Consider the following 21,191-nt stretch of genomic DNA (forward strand, 5'->3'; position numbering starts at 1 on the left):
AGAATATTCTTCAATATTGAAGAATAATCCTCAATATTGAAGAATATTCTTCAATATTGAAGAATAATCCTCAATATTGAGGAATAATCCTCAATATTGAAGAATAATCCTCAATATTGAGGATTATTCTTCAATATTGAGGATTATTCTTCAATATTGAGGATTATTCTTCAATATTGAGGATTATTCTTCAATATTGAAGAATTATCCTCAATATTTAGGATTATTCTACAATATTGAGGATTATTCTTCAATATTGAGGATTATTCTTCAATATTGAGGATTATTCTTCAATATTGAGGATTATTCTTCAATATTGAAGAATAATCCTCAATATTGAAGAATATTCTTCAATATTGAAGAATAATCTTCAATATTGAGGATTATTCCTCAATATTGAGGAATAATCCTCAATATTGAAGAATATTCTTCAATATTGAAGAATAATCCTCAATATTGAAGAATATTCTTCAATATTGAAGAATAATCCTCAATATTGAAGAATATTCTTCAATATTGAAGAATTATCCTCAATATTGAGGATTATTCTTCAATATTGAAGAATTATCCTCAATATTGAGGAATAATCTTCAATATTGAAGAATAATCCTCAATATTGAGGATTATTCTTCAATATTGAGGATTATTCTTCAATATTGAGGATTATTCTTCAATATTGAGGATTATTCTTCAATATTGAGGATTATTCTTCAATATTGAGGATTATTCTTCAATATTGAGGATTATTCTTCAATATTGATGATTAATCTTCAATATTGAAGAATAATCCTCAATATTGAAGAATAATCCTCAATATTGAGGATTATTCTTCAATATTGAGGATTATTCTTCAATATTGAAGATTATTCTTCAATATTGAGGATTATTCTTCAATATTGAGGATTATTCTTCAATATTGAGGATTATTGTTCAATATTGAGGATTATTCTTCAATATTGAAGAATAATCCTCAATATTGAAGATTATTCTTCAATATTGAGGATTATTCTTCAATATTGAGGATTATTCTTCAATATTGAGGATTAATCTTCAATATTGAAGAATAATCCTCAATATTGAAGAATATTCTTCAATATTGAAGAATAATCCTCAATATTGAGGATTATTCTTCAATATTGAGGATTAATCTTCAATATTGAAGAATAATCCTCAATATTGAAGATTATTCTTCAATATTGAGGATTATTCTTCAATATTGAGGATTATTCTTCAATATTGAGGATTATTCTTGAAATATTGAGGATTAATCTTCAATATTGAGGATTAATCCTCAATATTGAGGATTATTCTTCAATATTGAAGAATTATCCTCAATATTGAGGATTAATCTTCAATATTGAGGAATAATCCTCAATATTGAAGAATAATCCTCAATATTGAAGAATAATCCTCAATATTGAAGAATAATCCTCAATATTGAAGAATAATCCTCAATATTGAAGAATAATCCTCAATATTGAAGAATAATCCTCAATATTGAAGAATATTCTTCAATATTGAAGAATAATCTTCAATATTGAGGATTATTCTTCAATATTGAAGAATTATCCTCAATATTGAGGATTATTCCTCAATATTGAAGAATAATCCTCAATATTGAAGAATAATCCTCAATATTGAAGACTAATCCTCAATATTGAGGATAAATCTTCAATATTGAAGAATAATCCTCAATATTGAGGATTATTCTTCAATATTGAAGAATAATCCTCAATATTGAGGATTATTCTTCAATATTGAGGATTATTCTTCAATATTGAGGAATAATCCTCAATATTGAAGAATAATCCTCAATATTGAAGAATAATCCTCAATATTGAAGAATAATCCTCAATATTGAAGAATAATCCTCAATATTGAAGAATAATCCTCAATATTGAAGAATAATCCTCAATATTGAAGAATAATCCTCAATATTGAGGAATAATCCTCAATATTGAAGAATAATCCTCAATATTGAAGATTAATCCTCAATATTGAAGAATAATCCTCAATATTGAAGAATAATCCTCAATATTGAAGAATAATCCTCAATATTGAAGAATAATCCTCAATATTGAGGATTATTCTTCAATATTGAAGATTTATCCTCAATATTGAGGATTATTCTTCAATATTGAGGATTATTCTTCAATATTGAGGATTATTCTTCAATATTGAGGATTATTCTTCAATATTGAGGATTATTCCTCAATATTGAGGATAAATCTTCAATATTGAAGAATAATCCTCAATATTGAGGATTATTCTTCAATATTGAGGATTATTCTTCAATATTGAGGATTATTCTTCAATATTGAGGATTATTCTTCAATATTGAGGATTAATCTTCAATATTGAGGATTATTCTTCAATATTGAGGATTATTCTTCAATATTGAGGATTAATCTTCAATATTGAGGATTATTCTTCAATATTGAGGATTATTCCTCAATATTGAGGATTATTCTTCAATATTGAGGATTATTCCTCAATATTGAGGATAAATCTTCAATATTGAAGAATAATCCTCAATATTGAGGATTATTCTTCAATATTGAAGAATATTCTTCAATATTGAAGAATAATCCTCAATATTGAAGAATATTCTTCAATATTGAAGAATTATCCTCAATATTGAGGATTATTCTTCAATATTGAAGAATTATCCTCAATATTGAGGATTATTCCTCAATATTGAAGAATAATCCTCAATATTGAAGAATAATCCTCAATATTGAAGAATAATCCTCAATATTGAAGAATAATCCTCAATATTGAGGAATATTCTTCAATATTGAAGAATAATCCTCAATATTGAGGATTATTCTTCAATATTGAGGATTATTCTTCAATATTGAGGATTATTCTTCAATATTGAGGATTATTCTTCAATATTGAAGATTATTCTTCAATATTGAAGATTATTCTTCAATATTGAGGATTATTCTTCAATATTGAGGATTATTCTTCAATATTGAGGATTATTCTTCAATATTGAGGATTATTCTTCAATATTGAGGATTATTCTTCAATATTGAAGAATAATCCTCAATATTGAAGAATAATCCTCAATATTGAAGAATAATCCTCAATATTGAAGAATAATCCTCAATATTGAGGATTATTCTTCAATATTGAAGAATATTCCTCAATATTGAGGATTATTCTTCAATATTGAGGATTATTGTTCAATATTGAGGATTATTCTTCAATATTGAAGAATAATCCTCAATATTGAAGATTATTCTTCAATATTGAGGATTATTCTTCAATATTGAGGATTATTCTTCAATATTGAGGATTAATCTTCAATATTGAAGAATAATCCTCAATATTGAAGAATATTCTTCAATATTGAAGAATAATCCTCAATATTGAGGATTATTCTTCAATATTGAGGATTATTCTTCAATATTGAGGATTATTCTTCAATATTGAGGATTAATCTTCAATATTGAGGATTATTCTTCAATATTGAGGATTATTCCTCAATATTGAGGATTATTCTTCAATATTGAGGATTATTCCTCAATATTGAGGATAAATCTTCAATATTGAAGAATAATCCTCAATATTGAGGATTATTCTTCAATATTGAAGAATATTCTTCAATATTGAAGAATAATCTTCAATATTGAGGATTATTCCTCAATATTGAGGATTATTCCTCAATATTGAAGAATATTCTTCAATATTGAAGAATAATCCTCAATATTGAAGAATATTCTTCAATATTGAAGAATAATCCTCAATATTGAAGAATATTCTTCAATATTGAAGAATAATCTTCAATATTGAGGATTATTCCTCAATATTGAGGATTATTCCTCAATATTGAAGAATATTCTTCAATATTGAAGAATAATCCTCAATATTGAAGAATATTCTTCAATATTGAAGAATAATCCTCAATATTGAAGATTAATCCTCAATATTGAAGAATAATCCTCAATATTGAAGATTAATCCTCAATATTGAAGAATAATCCTCAATATTGAGGATTATTCTTCAATATTGAAGAATAATCCTCAATATTGAGGATTATTCTTCAATATTGAGGATTATTCTTCAATATTGAGGATTATTCTTCAATATTGAAGATTATTCTTCAATATTGAGGATTATTCTTCAATATTGAGGATTATTCTTCAATATTGAGGATTATTCCTCAATATTGAGGATTATTCTTCAATATTGAGGATTATTCTTCAATATTGAGGAATAATCCTCAATATTGAGGATAATTCTTCAATATTGAAGAATATTCTTCAATATTGAGGATTATTCTTCAATATTGAAGAATAATCCTCAATATTGAAGAATAATCCTCAATATTGAAGATTAATCCTCAATATTGAAGAATAATCCTCAATATTGAGGAATATTCTTCAATATTGAAGAATAATCCTCAATATTGAGGATTATTCTTCAATATTGAAGATTATTCTTCAATATTGAGGATTATTCTTCAATATTGAGGATTATTCTTCAATATTGAAGATTATTCTTCAATATTGAGGATTATTCTTCAATATTGAGGATTATTCTTCAATATTGAGGATTATTCTTCAATATTGAGGATTATTCTTCAATATTGAGGATTATTCTTCAATATTGAGGATTATTCTTCAATATTGAGGATTATTCTTCAATATTGAGGATTATTCTTCAATATTGAGGATTATTCTTCAATATTGAGGATTATTCTTCAATATTGAGGATTATTCTTCAATATTGAAGAATTATCCTCAATATTGAGGAATAATCCTCAATATTGAAGAATAATCCTCAATATTGAAGAATAATCCTCAATATTGAAGAATAATCCTCAATATTGAAGAATAATCTTCAATATTGAAGAATAATCCTCAATATTGAAGAATAATCCTCAATATTGAAGAATAATCCTCAATATTGAGGATTATTCTTCAATATTGAAGAATAATCCTCAATATTGAAGAATAATCCTCAATATTGAGGATTATTCTTCAATATTGAGGATTATTCTTCAATATTGAGGATTATTCTTCAATATTGAGGATTATTCCTCAATATTGAAGAATAATCCTCAATATTGAAGAATAATCCTCAATATTGAGGATTATTCTTCAATATTGAGGATTATTCTTCAATATTGAAGAATAATCCTCAATATTGAAGAATATTCTTCAATATTGAAGAATAATCTTCAATATTGAGGATTATTCTTCAATATTGAGGATTATTCCTCAATATTGAGGAATAATCCTCAATATTGAAGAATATTCTTCAATATTGAAGAATAATCCTCAATATTGAAGAATATTCTTCAATATTGAAGAATTATCCTCAATATTGAGGATTATTCCTCAATATTGAAGAATAATCCTCAATATTGAAGAATAATCCTCAATATTGAGGATTATTCTTCAATATTGAGGATTATTCTTCAATATTGAAGATTATTCTTCAATATTGAGGATTATTCTTCAATATTGAGGATTATTCTTCAATATTGAGGATTATTCTTCAATATTGAGGATTATTCTTCAATATTGAGGATTATTCTTCAATATTGAGGATTATTCTTCAATATTGAGGAATAATCCTCAATATTGAGGATTATTCTTCAATATTGAAGAATATTCCTCAATATTGAGGATTATTCTTCAATATTGAGGATTAATCTTCAATATTGAAGAATAATCCTCAATATTGAAGAATATTCTTCAATATTGAGGATTATTCTTCAATATTGAGGATTAATCTTCAATATTGAGGATTATTCTTCAATATTGAGGATTATTCTTCAATATTGAGGATTATTCTTCAATATTGAGGATTATTCTTCAATATTGAGGATTAATCTTCAATATTGAGGATTATTCTTCAATATTGAAGAATAATCCTCAATATTGAAGAATATTCTTCAATATTGAAGAATAATCTTCAATATTGAGGATTATTCTTCAATATTGAGGATTATTCCTCAATATTGAGGAATAATCCTCAATATTGAAGAATATTCTTCAATATTGAAGAATAATCCTCAATATTGAAGAATATTCTTCAATATTGAAGAATTATCCTCAATATTGAGGATTATTCCTCAATATTGAAGAATAATCCTCAATATTGAAGAATAATCCTCAATATTGAGGATTATTCTTCAATATTGAGGATTATTCTTCAATATTGAAGATTATTCTTCAATATTGAGGATTATTCTTCAATATTGAGGATTATTCTTCAATATTGAGGATTATTCTTCAATATTGAGGATTATTCTTCAATATTGAGGATTATTCTTCAATATTGAGGAATAATCCTCAATATTGAGGATTATTCTTCAATATTGAAGAATATTCCTCAATATTGAGGATTATTCTTCAATATTGAGGATTAATCTTCAATATTGAAGAATAATCCTCAATATTGAAGAATATTCTTCAATATTGAGGATTATTCTTCAATATTGAGGATTAATCTTCAATATTGAGGATTATTCTTCAATATTGAGGATTATTCTTCAATATTGAGGATTATTCTTCAATATTGAGGATTATTCTTCAATATTGAGGATTATTCTTCAATATTGAGGATTATTCTTCAATATTGAGGATTAATCTTCAATATTGAGGATTATTCTTCAATATTGAAGAATAATCCTCAATATTGAAGAATATTCTTCAATATTGAAGAATAATCCTCAATATTGAAGAATATTCTTCAATATTGAGAATTATTCTTCAATATTGAAGAATTATTCTTCAAAATCCTCAATATTGAAGAATAATCCTCAATATTGAAGAATATTCTTCAATATTGAGGATTATTCTTCAATATTGAGGATTAATCTTCAATATTGAGGATTATTCTTGAAATATTGAGGATTAATCTTCAATATTGAGGATTATTCTTCAATATTGAGGATTATTCTTCAATATTGAGGATTATTCTTCAATATTGAGGATTAATCTTCAATATTGAGGATTATTCTTGAAATATTGAGGATTAATCTTCAATATTGAGGATTAATCTTCAATATTGAAGAATAATCCTCAATATTGAAGAATAATCCTCAATATTGAAGAATATTCTTCAATATTGAAGAATAATCTTCAATATTGAGGATTATTCTTCAATATTGAAGAATTATCCTCAATATTGAGGATTATTCTTCAATATTGAAGAATAATCCTCAATATTGAAGAATATTCTTCAATATTGAAGAATATTCTTCAATATTGAAGAATTATTCTTCAAAATCCTCAATATTGAAGAATAATCCTCAATATTGAAGAATATTCTTCAATATTGAGGATTATTCTTCAATATTGAGGATTATTCCTCAATATTGAAGAATAATCCTCAATATTGAAGAATAATCCTCAATATTGAAGACTAATCCTCAATATTGAAGAATAATCCTCAATATTGAGGATAAATCTTCAATATTGAAGAATAATCCTCAATATTGAGGATTATTCTTCAATATTGAAGAATAATCCTCAATATTGAGGATAAATCTTCAATATTGAAGAATAATCCTCAATATTGAGGATTATTCTTCAATATTGAGGATTATTCTTCAATATTGAGGATTATTCTTCAATATTGAGGATTATTCTTCAATATTGAGGAATAATCCTCAATATTGAAGAATAATCCTCAATATTGAAGAATAATCCTCAATATTGAAGAATAATCCTCAATATTGAAGAATAATCCTCAATATTGAAGAATAATCCTCAATATTGAAGAATAATCCTCAATATTGAAAAATAATCCTCAATATTGAGGATTATTCTTCAATATTGAGGATTATTCTTCAATATTGAGGATTAATCTTCAATATTGAGGATTATTCTTGAAATATTGAGGATTATTCTTCAATATTGAAGATTAATCCTCAATATTGAAGAATAATCCTTCAATATTGAGGATTATTCTTCAATATTGAGGATTTATCCTCAATATTGAGGATTATTCTTCAATATTGAGGATTATCCTCAATATTGAGGATTATTCTTCAATATTGAGGATTTATCCTCAATATTGAAGATTAATCCTCAATATTGAAGAATAATCCTCAATATTGAATAATATTCTTCAATATTGAGGATTATTCTTCAATATTGAAGAATTATCCTCAATATTGAGGATTATTCCTCAATATTGAAGATTAATCCTCAATATTGAAGAATAATCTTCAATATTGAGGATTATTCTTCAATATTGAGGATTATTCTTCAATATTGAGGATTATTCTTCAATATTGAGGATTATTCTTCAATATTGAGGATTATTCTTCAATATTGAGGATTATTCTTCAATATTGAAGAATATTCTTCAATATTGAGGATTATTCTTCAATATTGAGGATTTTGAAGAATAATTCTTCAATATTGAAGAATAATTCTCAATATTCAGGATTAATATTATATATTCTACAATATATATATAAATATTCTATAATATAGTAGAAATATTAGATATATTAAATCTTATTCTAGTGTATGTATATATATATATTCTAGTATAAATATTTTAATTTATATATATATATATGAATATTCGAGATTATATATATTTATTCTAGTATATGATATATTTCAATTATCTATAATATATATAACATACAATATAATATTTATATTACAGAAGATATATATATATATATATATATATATATTATTTCAATATATATATTTTTATATTCTATAATATATATATGAGATCATATATACTCTACATTATTTATATATATTCTACAATATATATATATATGAACATATACAATATACATAAATAATGTAGAAAATGTATATTATATTTTTATTTTCTAATATATATATATGAACTATAACATATATATATTTCTAAAATATGTATATAGATAATACGAACAATAATAGTATCTTCTACCACCCCCATTCTTTTTTATGTACACAATTATATTTGCTTTATTTGAACTTTGTTACAAACAGTTACATATGCGTTACAAATATGGTTTTCATAGGTTGTCCACTTCATCACATGGCGCACACTTTCTGTACAATATATTCATTTCTTTTTATTATCAATATAGCTACACGTTCATCAATACTTTTATTTCAACAATACTATGCTATTCATCAACTAATTAACACTTACCTTACGCGTTTCTTTTCGGGTAAACTCATTTTTACTTACAATTATCTATATAATATTTTACTACTCTTCAAAACTAACCCTATTTCACGATTCTCATATATATATATATTACAACTTACCACACTTAACAGTTCTCCACAACCAATTTTACTATTGTCAAACACAACTCGGTGTACACTTCACGATATCCTATTTATACATTCTCTGCTAACATGTAAATACTTATTACAGAACCACATCATTAATACAAAACAAATGCATTCCACACTATCAATCTATTATTTTCTGACATCAAATTATATAAACACGCAACGATTATTTGACCTTTGCCACTGTATACACATACGTCATTTACAACAACACATTCTCACATTTTATGTACAATTTCAATAACATTCATTTCACAACTATTTAAACTAACTCATTCTCAAATGAAGGCTATGTACCCACCATCAAATGTACGTGATAATCAAAGGGCGCTAAATATCACCAAGGATGCCAATACCAAAACGATATCAAAAGTATCAAACCCACCAATAATTACATTCACGAACGGGCCACGCTCGCAAAGCAACACACACCTCATCCTCCAACTCATGACATTCAAGAAACACATCCACGACCGTAAGAGGGACAATGCTATTACGACAATAACGAGCAGGGCGGCGCTCCAAGTGACCAGGGGTTAAGTGACTATGCCCAATATGCAACCTCGCCACAGCTGTTTCACATCGCCGGTTACTGGGCCACGAGCAACCAACATTTAACACTACCAACTTTTTTACCACTATCAGACGACCAAGAAGCCTGCCGACGGGTAAGCATGGAGAGCAAGGTAAAATTCGGAATACACAATACCTTTACGACAGATGAGACAAGAGCGGACAGCTTCCTTGCCGGCACCATCCCCACCCTCATTTAAACACAACAATACTGCTGCGAACCAAACAAAACTCAACCAACTTCATTTTACTCTGGACAACAAACAGCCAATGCTGGATCTCGACAACTACTGCATGAACCCCATTAAGCGACCACACACCAATGAGGGCACTATGACACTCAACTAAAAAGCAACACTGATAACGAGAAAGCACGTGACGAAGAGCATAGAGAATAGCATAAGCTTCAGCAGTAAACATGCAAGTCTCCGCAGGTAAAAGACACAAGTGAAATCACGAAAAACAACAGAGTACCCAACACCGTCCGCAGACTTCGACCCATCACTGAAGACAAACGGACCGGGACTGAGAAGAAAAGTCCAAGGAAAAGCCGTTTTAGAACCGTAGGAGGGGTCAAACCTTTACTGATGCCGGTCAACGATGTACAAAAATGCTGAAGGGGGACTCTCCACGGGGGCAAAAAGAACACGAGCAGAAACATTATAAATACAAACGGAACGACAGTCCTCTAGCCGACATATCCCGAAAAACAGGGACGTGGTGAAGAGGAACAGGAACCGCAGGAGGGGTAAAAGTTAAAGCACGACAGAGGCGAGAGGAAGCATGTTCTAAGGACCCCGCAAGATAGCGAACACAGTACCGATCACGCCGCTCATGGACACAGGAACCCACTGTCAACATACAAACTGAGGGCGGGAGTCGAACGAAAGCAACCAAAACTGACGCGCAACCCAGTATGGTGCAACATCAAAACGGCGAAGAGTACAACGAGAAGCAGATCAGTAAGCAGGGCAATCATAATCCACCCCTACACAGGACAAGAGAGAGCAATGTAAACCAACGAGTGCGCCCCTATCTGCCCACCAACAAGTATAGGACAAGACCCCGAAGGAGGGTAAGGGCCTTACAGCACTAACACGGAGGTAACACATATGGGGAGACCAAAACATACGAGTTTCAAGGACTAACCTATAAACATTTCCGGATTATTTGTACTCTATGGTCATCCCCTTAACTGACAAACAGGGACGAAGAACCACAACTTTCCTACTAAAAAACATGACGCCACAACTCAACAACTTCAACCTATGATCGATGCCCAAACACGACACGGCATCAATTGCAAGTTCAAGCCCCCGCTGAACGAGAGGCGAATCACCCTGACAGCAAAGGGTAACATCATCGACATAGAGAGCGGAGGAAACAAGACCATTGAGGGCAACCACAAAAACAGTAGTCCTCAGAACACTACCCTGGGGCACACCTTCGTATTGCTGAAAAGAGCCAGAGAGCGGGGTACCAAGGCGCACCCGAAACGAACGACGACAGGATTTTCCGGACAAACACGTCGATAACCACCAAGGCCAAAACAATGAACATGGGATACAATATGATATCGCAAAGTCGTGTCGTAAACCTTTTCAAGGTCAAAAACGATTGCAACAACAGAGCTCCTCCCAGCAAAACCACTGCGAATATAGAACAACTTCACCACGACATCTCTCGTGCTGCGCAACTTGCGGAAACAAAATTGAGAAGGAGAGAGCACGTGATGGTGTTCCAGGAACCACATCACACGAAAGTTAACCATACGTTCAAAGAGTTTGCAGACAACTTGCGAGGGAAATAAGCCGAAACTCCTTAAGGGAAGTCAACAGACACCCCAGGTTTGCAAACAGGGAGCACAACGCCATCGACCCAGTCCTCACGGACTCACGACGACTCCAAGATCAGATTATACACACTAAATAATGAAACCTGGACCGAGGGAGATGCTTCGCCATCTCATATTCAATACCATCCAAGCCCGCCGCCCTACTACCCCACAGGGCCACGGCCCAACAAACTTCAGAGAGAACGGATCGTTATAGGAAACACGACGGAGTGCACAAATCTAAAGGACGAGACTCAAGGACAGCTTTACGAAGAAGCAAAGAAATGGAGAAGATGAAGACCAGAGCTAACAGAACAAACTGGGAACCAAGTTCGGTAGCGACCTCCAACGGGTTCGCAACAAGAGCACCACGGAGGTTAAGGACCGGCGAAACATCGGGAACGAACTTACCTGCTATCATGCGGATACATTTCAAGATCTGTGCAAGGGGAGTTTCGGACGTAATTGTGGACACAAAACGCCAAACATTCACGTTCAGCCGGAACGATGGCCCTACGGCCCACCGCACTCACTTTCTGAAAATATTTAAAACATTCGCCCCTCTGCCGGCGGCTGTCTCTCTTCCAGGCTGCACGCTTACAGCGGACACCCCGAGCACAGTCTGCATTCCACCAGGGAACGCACTACACCTATTGCAAAACTTCACGCATCCATTCTTTCACAACCAACACACTTTGCCCACTATCATGGCAACACTGTTTCAGGACATACTACTTAAGGCCGAAAAAAACACATTATTCCCGCTCACTACGACTACATTATGATAACTGTCAATAAACTCAATATAACACTTTCCCCTTCAACCGAACAAATGCCATTTAAACTCATTCTATTAACAGCAATCTTTAATAGTGTACACATTAAACAGAAGGGCCTTCCTGAATAAATAATGTAACTTCATATCTTGGCCAATCTCAAGTCCTTTCAGTTAGTCACGGTGTGGGTCAACTCATCCTTGTCTTCAACTTCTTCCACATCACCCTCTGCTTCCGTTGTACGTCAAAGTCCGCTGGCTCAGATTTCCTCTACCAATCAACCATCACCTCCACATTCTATAAAACAAATTTTGTATATATTTGGTTACTATTCTATCATTCCCAAACCTATCACTCATAATACATAATTTACGATTCATTTCTATAGATTCTACAAATACCACATTTTAACCTGTTATTTTTTATACTACAATATCAACATTCACCTCTGCTTTACATTTATATCAATTTTCAATTCATTATTTACCTAACTTTTCCCATATTACTTTTTTATACCAACCTTCTTCCATACACTCCATAATTCATACATTTACTTTATAATTCCCTACAACTATGTATTCATTTTTAATTTCCAAATTGTCCACTAATTTGGCCACATCTACTGCCCTCTATGAGCACAGTAACGACGACCCTTTAGTTTACGGGCTCACCATAGCCCGTCCTACATGGATACTTCGTCCTCAGTAGCTAAATCTTTAAAAACAACAACGCCTTTACCCCCTGCCCCCCCCATCAAATTTTATGCATTTAAGGTTACATTATTTATACTGCACTTTAATAACTAAACCAACTGCATATCTAATAACCATCAAACTATATCCTCAACGACTCTCCACTACAATAAACATTTAAAACATATTACATTCTTTCCTACCTTGTATGGAACACTTCAACTTCCTCCTTCAATACTTCCAGGTCTCTGTCCCTCAAGTACCTACACACCATCTTGTCCACGTCTAAGGTAATCGAGCCTCTCGCCTGCGAATGGACATTGTATTCACCATTATCAACATTATCATAACCATTATGAACATTAGCCTATAAACAGTCCTTATCACCATTATCAAATACACGCACAATTATATAAACTACAAGGGGGGGGGTGTAAGATACCATAATGCAGAGGAACGCCTGAAGGAAACTATCCAATGGGACATACATCCTTATGAAACCCACATCCATGTCCACCTAACCGACACCATGTCTGGCTCTTGTCAGCCAACTGTGTGAGCGCCTCTTCACCTGTATTTCACCATCTATGCATGTTTACAACAATACCGTCTACCATTCACATACACACACAAAGCATTCACTTATTTTCCACCCTAATATAAATAATAACTGCTCGGTCTCATCACCTATAATCTAACTACACCACAACCGTACATCACGATTTATATTTACAACACGGTGATTTAAGTTATATACTACCTAACAATTTTTGGGGGGAGGGGGGGGGGGGGAATTTCAAGACATCTTTAAATTAACACACTCGCATCAACGTCACGCCCTATTCCATTACTCTCGACCGTGGCGTTGTCCATCCTCTCCACCTCTGCCAGTTTCGCCACAAATACATACTTCATCGTTCTGTTCCGGCAACCACAAACTTCTCCAAACCCTCACCTCCTGGATATTAGTAATATCCATCAACTTATCCTAACAAACATTTCCTATTATGGCCTACAACCATCTATGAACACTCAAAATCTAAATTCATTACATTTTAGTCATTGTAAAACCATTTGCTATCTTATAATTCTATATTTCAACCTCTAACAATTTCCTTTCTTTTTTACCATATGTCTACAAAATTTTAACAATTTATATGAGGGAAAACACAAATACAAAACATGTTCCAGCTCTGACAAGTGCTACTTTTCTATAAAATACCATCAAACCGCAACCATGACAAACCTCCCCCAACAAAACAAATTCTACTAAATAATTACATTTAACCACCCTTTCTTATACTGTACATACATTTCCAGTGCTAAGCGCTACATTCTTTTAGTCTTGCGGTTTAGTCATCGCGCAAACTTACCATCCCCTCACCGTCTCATTTCCTCTTACAGTCCTGTGGCTACCCAACATGAACTCCTCAACCACCACTAGTAATACCTATATCACCACACATTAAGCGCCAATGTTCCACGGACACGCATCTCTTCCTACTACACAATTCTCCATTAACAAAATCTACTCAACACCAATATACTTAATACACACGACAACCAACACCCGTGCAACAATACCTCAACCTAAAGTTAAAAACAAACTTACATTTCCCAATGACGAACTAACCCGACATTTCTGTAGGGGTACCGACTGATGTCTGGGGCCACAGTTGGATATCGTCCTAATAGCAGCTTTCTGTCGAGTAATTACACCACGTAAATGATTTTAAATAATATAACAAAAACCACAAATACCATAGATGAGATATGGATAGATAAGGGAGTAATAGTGTGTCACCAGGGCAGGGTACATAATCTCATCTAAGAAATAATTAATTAAATATATCCAAAAAATTTATACAAAATGTCCCTGGAAATTCACCTTGTGGTCAATGACAATCCCAACGAATTGCCCATCTAATTTGTTTCAAAATAAACAATACCCAAATTTGTTATTTATTTCATTACAGGATTTATTGCCAAACATAATAAACACTTTGGTCAATGTTAAGGCCGAGTTTTTTGCCAGTTAGTGAGCTAAATAAAGTCAATGTTTGACTATTTACTGTGGCATTTAGAGCAAGGGGATCAGGACTGGAGTAAATGAACCTTGTGTCGTCAGCAAATATATTTGGTTTCAGCTCTTGGGAGGCATTTGGAAGGTCATTAATGTAGATGAAAAAGAGGAGAGGGCCAATTATGCTGCCCTCATTCAGTAGTCAACGTTTCTGGAAGCAACAACATCCTCCAGCCAAACTGCATTTCTCCAATTCAATTCAACATTGACATGTATCAAGTTAATCTGTGAAACTGTTAACTATACTTTTAAATTAAAACTCCCTATAAGCGCCCCCATATCCATATCCATGTAGTAGTGCTCAAACTGCCACTTATTTCAACACATCAATGTCCAACTCCGTTACTCCACAACCCAGACACTTATCTATTGCATGCCGCAAATCTACGTCCACCACGCCCTATCTTCATCACCTACATTTATTTACCTACACATCTAGTGGATGCCGCTTCAACATACACGACTGCGTTACGCCCGGTACACTTGCCTTAGTGGCCATGTTATTAACTACTCGCTTTAACACCTATGTAAGGCACGCTTCAACACTTTACGTTTCCAAGTAACAATCATTACGTCCTACTTTGCGGGAGAATTGGCTGCAATTAAACAAACATGGTACACTAAATAATTACATGTTTACCAATGTAACGTCATCGTTGACAAATTTATGCAATTCTTATACCCCAACAAATAACATCGTCAGTTAGCATAAACACTATTTCCACTTCATTATTCAATCTTTCATAACGTCAACATTAATTACTGCTAAACTACCTTCCTGTCACATTCAAGTTATGATAACTACTCTCCGCCGCCTCAACGTGACATTCAAAACCCAACAATTATAACCACGCTCACCTTTACACTGTAGTAAAGTGCCACAACCTACAACCTATTCCCACGAACATTCTATAAGACTAGTCCGACACTTACTGACAAGTCGTCACGAACACTGGAAGAACACGGAGACGCTTCAAGTTCAGACAGCCCAGGACTCCAATCTGTCCGGTATTACCTGCAACGAAGCAACAGTTACCTCATGCTACCAATTTCAAATATTCAATCCCTATACCATACCTTTAAAACCTGTACTTTCACTAAACTATTTTCATGTAGCTGCTCATTTCAAATGACAAAGACATTGATCAAACCTCTATAGGCAAAGGGTTTTGCAGCTGTTACCTTGACACCCTCTGAGCAGCTAATACCATTAACCACTTCAGTCTGACTTGAGCCTATCTTAATAAAATATTACCATGCCTATAACTTAAGCTAGGTAATCAATAACTACTAGCCTTAAACTCTTACCTCCATATCCGCTAATTCAACTACCACATTTACCTCAACCGGGACATCTGCCACCACCTTCTACTCCCCGCTGTCTGACTTCAATCATCCGTCCACCACTGCTCCCATCACAATGGGGGCAAGTCTTCTCCACATTATTAACTCACCAGTCGCCTCATTTCACGCGATGCCTCATCGTCCGACCATTCCCTCGTTCAATAACAATACCACTGAAATTAAAAATACAATTAGATACATATTTTTACATATATATTAATACTGATTAGGGATCAGCACTCAAATATCGCCCTATACATATATACCCAAAGAGGGTATATACGCCACTTGCAAATTATATATTTTTGACCCTATGTATTGGCGTTTTGAGGGTGTACAAAATGAGTGTAAGCTAGGGGTCTGTCAGCCCTAGCGACCCCAAAGGGTAACGGGGTACCAGCTCAGAGTAACAACACGCCCTAACACTAACTTGTACACCACAACTATGCCAATACTGGGGTCAAAATAACGTTCCGTCGAGCCTCACCCACCAAGTCGACTCAACAGCCAATCACCTTTCGATTTTTCAAGTGACGTCACAATCCCGCAACCTCTACTCTCATTGGTCGGCTCCACCTAATTGGATACTCAAGTAATTCATGACAATTATTTATTGAAACTGAAATATACACACCCAAATGTATACCCAATGTATGAGACACATAAATATACCAAATGTATGAGAAACATACATATACCAAATGTATGAGAAACAATGTTTGACTTTACACTCACAAATGATGACTTTGGATTACTTATTATTATTAAATAAGTATTATTATAATGATTAAATATTTTTACTACATCACTTAATACTTAAATAAATAAATATTTTTGTAATAAATAAATAAATAGTTAGTGTTTTAATAAATATTTTCTGCCCGAAACGTTGCGCGTACTAGTGCCTTTACAAGACTGTAATTATTATGGGCGAGCCTCGGGTTCTTCCGGAACTACTTACTGACCACTTTGCCTTGAACGTTTAATTACCAATGGGGAACAAACAAGTCCACTTTCAAACGAAAAGGCTAAATATTATTAAAGATATGACAATTTATTTTATTCACAATATGCGACATTGGTATCAACAATACACGCCGCTCTGCGTATAAACGCCATGCCTATTACAATGACCCCAAACTTCATACTTTGAAACGCACTGCCAGACGAGTTGGGCTTGCATATAGGGAAACACGTACCCCAACAATGCTCAAGCTCTTTCAGAAAGCCCTAGCCAAGGCGAGGGAGCGCATGACAGAGCTCAGGCAAGATAACTGCGAAACTCTTGTTAACAGTCTCAACTCTCACACCCCCCTCAGCCACGCATGGAAGGATATTAAACGAATTAAAGGCGATAAGATCGGCCAAGTAGCACACCCTCACCCTCTACACACAGCAAACGAGTTACTCGATGCTTGGCCAACCACCTCTACCTTCAATAATCTTCCCCCAGACATACAGTTCAGATTAAATGCTGGTTACGGAGATCGAGAAAGGCTCGTTCACTTCATGCTCCACAAGGAAGATGAATGCAACGTGCCATTTACTGAGTTTGAATTACTCGCGGCCCAAGGCAAACCCACATCCCCCGGTGAAGATGGTATCACTTATGACATATTGCGTCTGCTCCCTTTTAGTACCAGGGAATCCCCTGCTTGAGCTGTATAATATGAGCTATGTTACTGGGGAGCTTCCTAACTCTTGGACCAACAGTATAATCATTCCAATTCCCAAGCCAAATCAAGAGAATGCTTTCTGCCCAATTTCCCTTACTAGCTGCATTTGCAAAACATTCGTAAGAATGGTCCTAAACCGCCTCCTACATACAATAAGAACCATGCTATCGCCCCAGATATATGGCTTCATGCATGGAAGGAGTGTGCATCATTGCATCACCACCTTTCTTACCCTGCACACTGAAAAGTCATATACCACCTTCCTACATCTTAAGTCTCCCTTTGATATTACAAATATACATGTTATCTTGAGTGAGCTTGCAAGAATGAATATTGGTGGTCGGCTTCTTTGTTGGATCAGGGGTTACTTATCCAACAGAAAGTCATCTGTATTTTTCCAGGGGCGGACGAGTGTAACAAGAGACTTTGAACTAGGTACCCACCACGGTGGTGTCCTCAGTCCTACCTTATTTAATATCTTAATAAACACGCTGTTAAACTATATACCCAGCACATCAAACGTCCACATCATTAGCTATGCTGATGATATAATGATACACACCACTGGGTATGCTAACACGCAGAACACTCTTAACTCTGTATTAGACTCATGTCAGGACCTAGGTTTACTTATCTCAGCAGAGAAAACAAAGATACACAATCGGCGCCCACCCAGGCAGGGAGGAGCTGTTCGCAAGATGCAACTGTCTGATGGCTCCCAGCTTCACTATGTAAACAGATTAAAATACCTTGTCCTTGAGGTCCCACTGGATGGTCCTGTTGTATTCAGACTGTCGTCAGTTTAAAGACAGGCTCTGAGCTCTCAGGGCTGTTGCAGGTTATCACTCAGGCTATGGTGCCAATGTCAGAATTGTCAAAATGATGTACTTTGCATACATCAGATCTTTAGTGGATTATGCTGTACTTCTGCTTGTTTTGAAGCCTGAAAGAAAGCTTGGAGGGCTTGAACATTTGCAGAACGAAGCCTTGAAGATAATCCTTGGGTGCCCTCGTACCACAAAGATACTTAATATGACAAACGAACTTAATATTCTGAGCGTTGTTGATCGTGTTACTGAAATTAACTGTCAAATTGGTTTAAAAATGCTTAGGCTAACTCATCCTAATCCTTGCAAAGAAGCCCTCCAAAATTTCTTTATTGAAGATCAGCATTGTTCCAAATGGATAACAAAAACTGGAACTCAACTCAGAATGTATCGGGTTCATGATTTGTACCAAGAGAAACAACAACGGCACTTTCCTGCACCGTGGGAGGTTACACCCTTTCCAGTTTTAATCCCTCCCTTTCCACCCAAGAAGCAAATTAGAGATCAGCCCAAGCTTCGTCTTGAGGCAAAGCTCAACGCCTTAAGCCATATTGATGCTCTGTCCACAGAGCATTCTCTCTCTCAAATCATATACACTGATGGTTCCCTACACCCCACCACGGGTGCAGCTGGAAGTGCAGTTGTTCTGACAATGGGCGATGGCTTGTACTTTGAGTAAGTGTACTTTGTACACTTACTATATTATTCTGCAATGTTAAATATTATTGTGATTTGTGTATCTGTACTCAATGAATTGGTGCGCCCCTTGAGGGACTTGAAGTAGAGGGGGAGTACAAATAGCCTAAGCTACTCTATCCCTTTGAGATGTATTTCTTTCTTTTCTCAATAAACATACTTAAACTTGATTCACCTACTGGGGAACTACAGTGGACACCATACTAAATTCGCCACGTTTTTTTATTTACAATTATAATTTGCATATTAATCAATGTTATAATTTTCAAGGAATTGTCCATACATATTAAATGACTTTATAACCAATAAATCTCACTTTATTAAAGATCACTTTATAAAGTATTGTTGATCCTTACGACCACCTTAAGGTAATCGTTATATCTATACTAATCTTCTCCAAGAATTGAATACAGTACTAAACATTTGATTTGTTCATTTACAGTACTAAATTTCTCTTGATTAACCTCATGCCATCTGTTTTTATTACAAATATAAAACATTATGCTTCCAGTTTTAAAATGAAGCCAAAATGATGATGTACAGTGTTTTAAAATGTTTAAAAACAAGTGATGTTTTAAAATGATGATGTTCAGTGGGCTTCAGTTTAAAGTAAGTATTATGGCTAATGAAACTCAATACACTAGTTTTCATTCGTTTTAAAACTGTAAACGTTTCTTGATACATGCTCCTCGCACCATTAAAAATATATGTTATATGGTTCATACAAAGTTTCATCTGACAAATAATTAAAAACATGCAAAGATAATACATAAATGTGCATAATGTTTTGACATAAATAGTCCCTAAAACATAAATACTGTACAGTAATTATATTTCATTTGGAACAAAAATTATTCAACAACTGTACTATAATTATTTTTAGTCATAAGTGTAAATATTGATTAATCATAGGCAGTAGTTGATGATTTTGTGTGCATACGTAGAATTATATTACAGTACACTACTATACCACTGTAGGCAAAAACAAATATGAAAATAACTGCAGGTCTGATATATGAATTTTTGTGCATAGAGAACATCCTTTATTTAACATATCAGCAGAACAAATTGACAAAAGCATTTTAAGAAATGATTGAGAAATATCCAAAGAATGAACAAACAGTATAGATTAACTGAGTAAATGGTGAAATGAGAAAACAAAAAGAAGAAAGGTCAGATCATTAAAACAATGAAGGTCAGGTAAGGACAACATGAAGGGCAAACACTGAAAGGTAAACAATTTGGTAGAAATATTGAAGGTAGCGAGAACACGGGTGAAATAAGTGGCCGCCATTTAACTTCCCCTCCGACCTAGGCTGTATTCACTACCACTGTGCTTATCTAACTCAAAAATTACTCACTAACATTTGGAGATGGACAAATACAATGACATACAACTGCAT

General features: G+C 33.3%; 1 long non-coding RNA gene across 7 annotated transcripts; it reads right to left on the reverse strand.

Moving 5' to 3' along the window:
- Positions 1–12,542: 12,542 nt before the first annotated feature.
- LOC123769086 (uncharacterized) lies at positions 12,543–17,077 on the reverse strand. Of its 7 annotated transcripts, none has more exons than XR_011223610.1 (6): positions 17,020–17,077; positions 16,587–16,762; positions 16,179–16,260; positions 14,775–14,864; positions 13,366–13,469; positions 12,543–12,767 (listed from the first exon to the last, which is right to left on the reverse strand). It is a non-coding gene; the product is annotated as an uncharacterized lncRNA (long non-coding RNA). The 7 variants fall into 7 exon arrangements; XR_011223607.1 differs by having other exon boundaries at positions 16,700–16,762; positions 17,020–17,076; XR_011223605.1 differs by having other exon boundaries at positions 16,700–16,762; positions 16,856–17,043.
- Between the last annotated feature and the right edge of the window lie 4,114 nt (positions 17,078–21,191).

Source organism: Procambarus clarkii, chromosome 64 (assembly GCF_040958095.1).
Source record: "Procambarus clarkii isolate CNS0578487 chromosome 64, FALCON_Pclarkii_2.0, whole genome shotgun sequence".
NCBI lineage: Eukaryota > Metazoa > Arthropoda > Malacostraca > Decapoda > Cambaridae > Procambarus > Procambarus clarkii.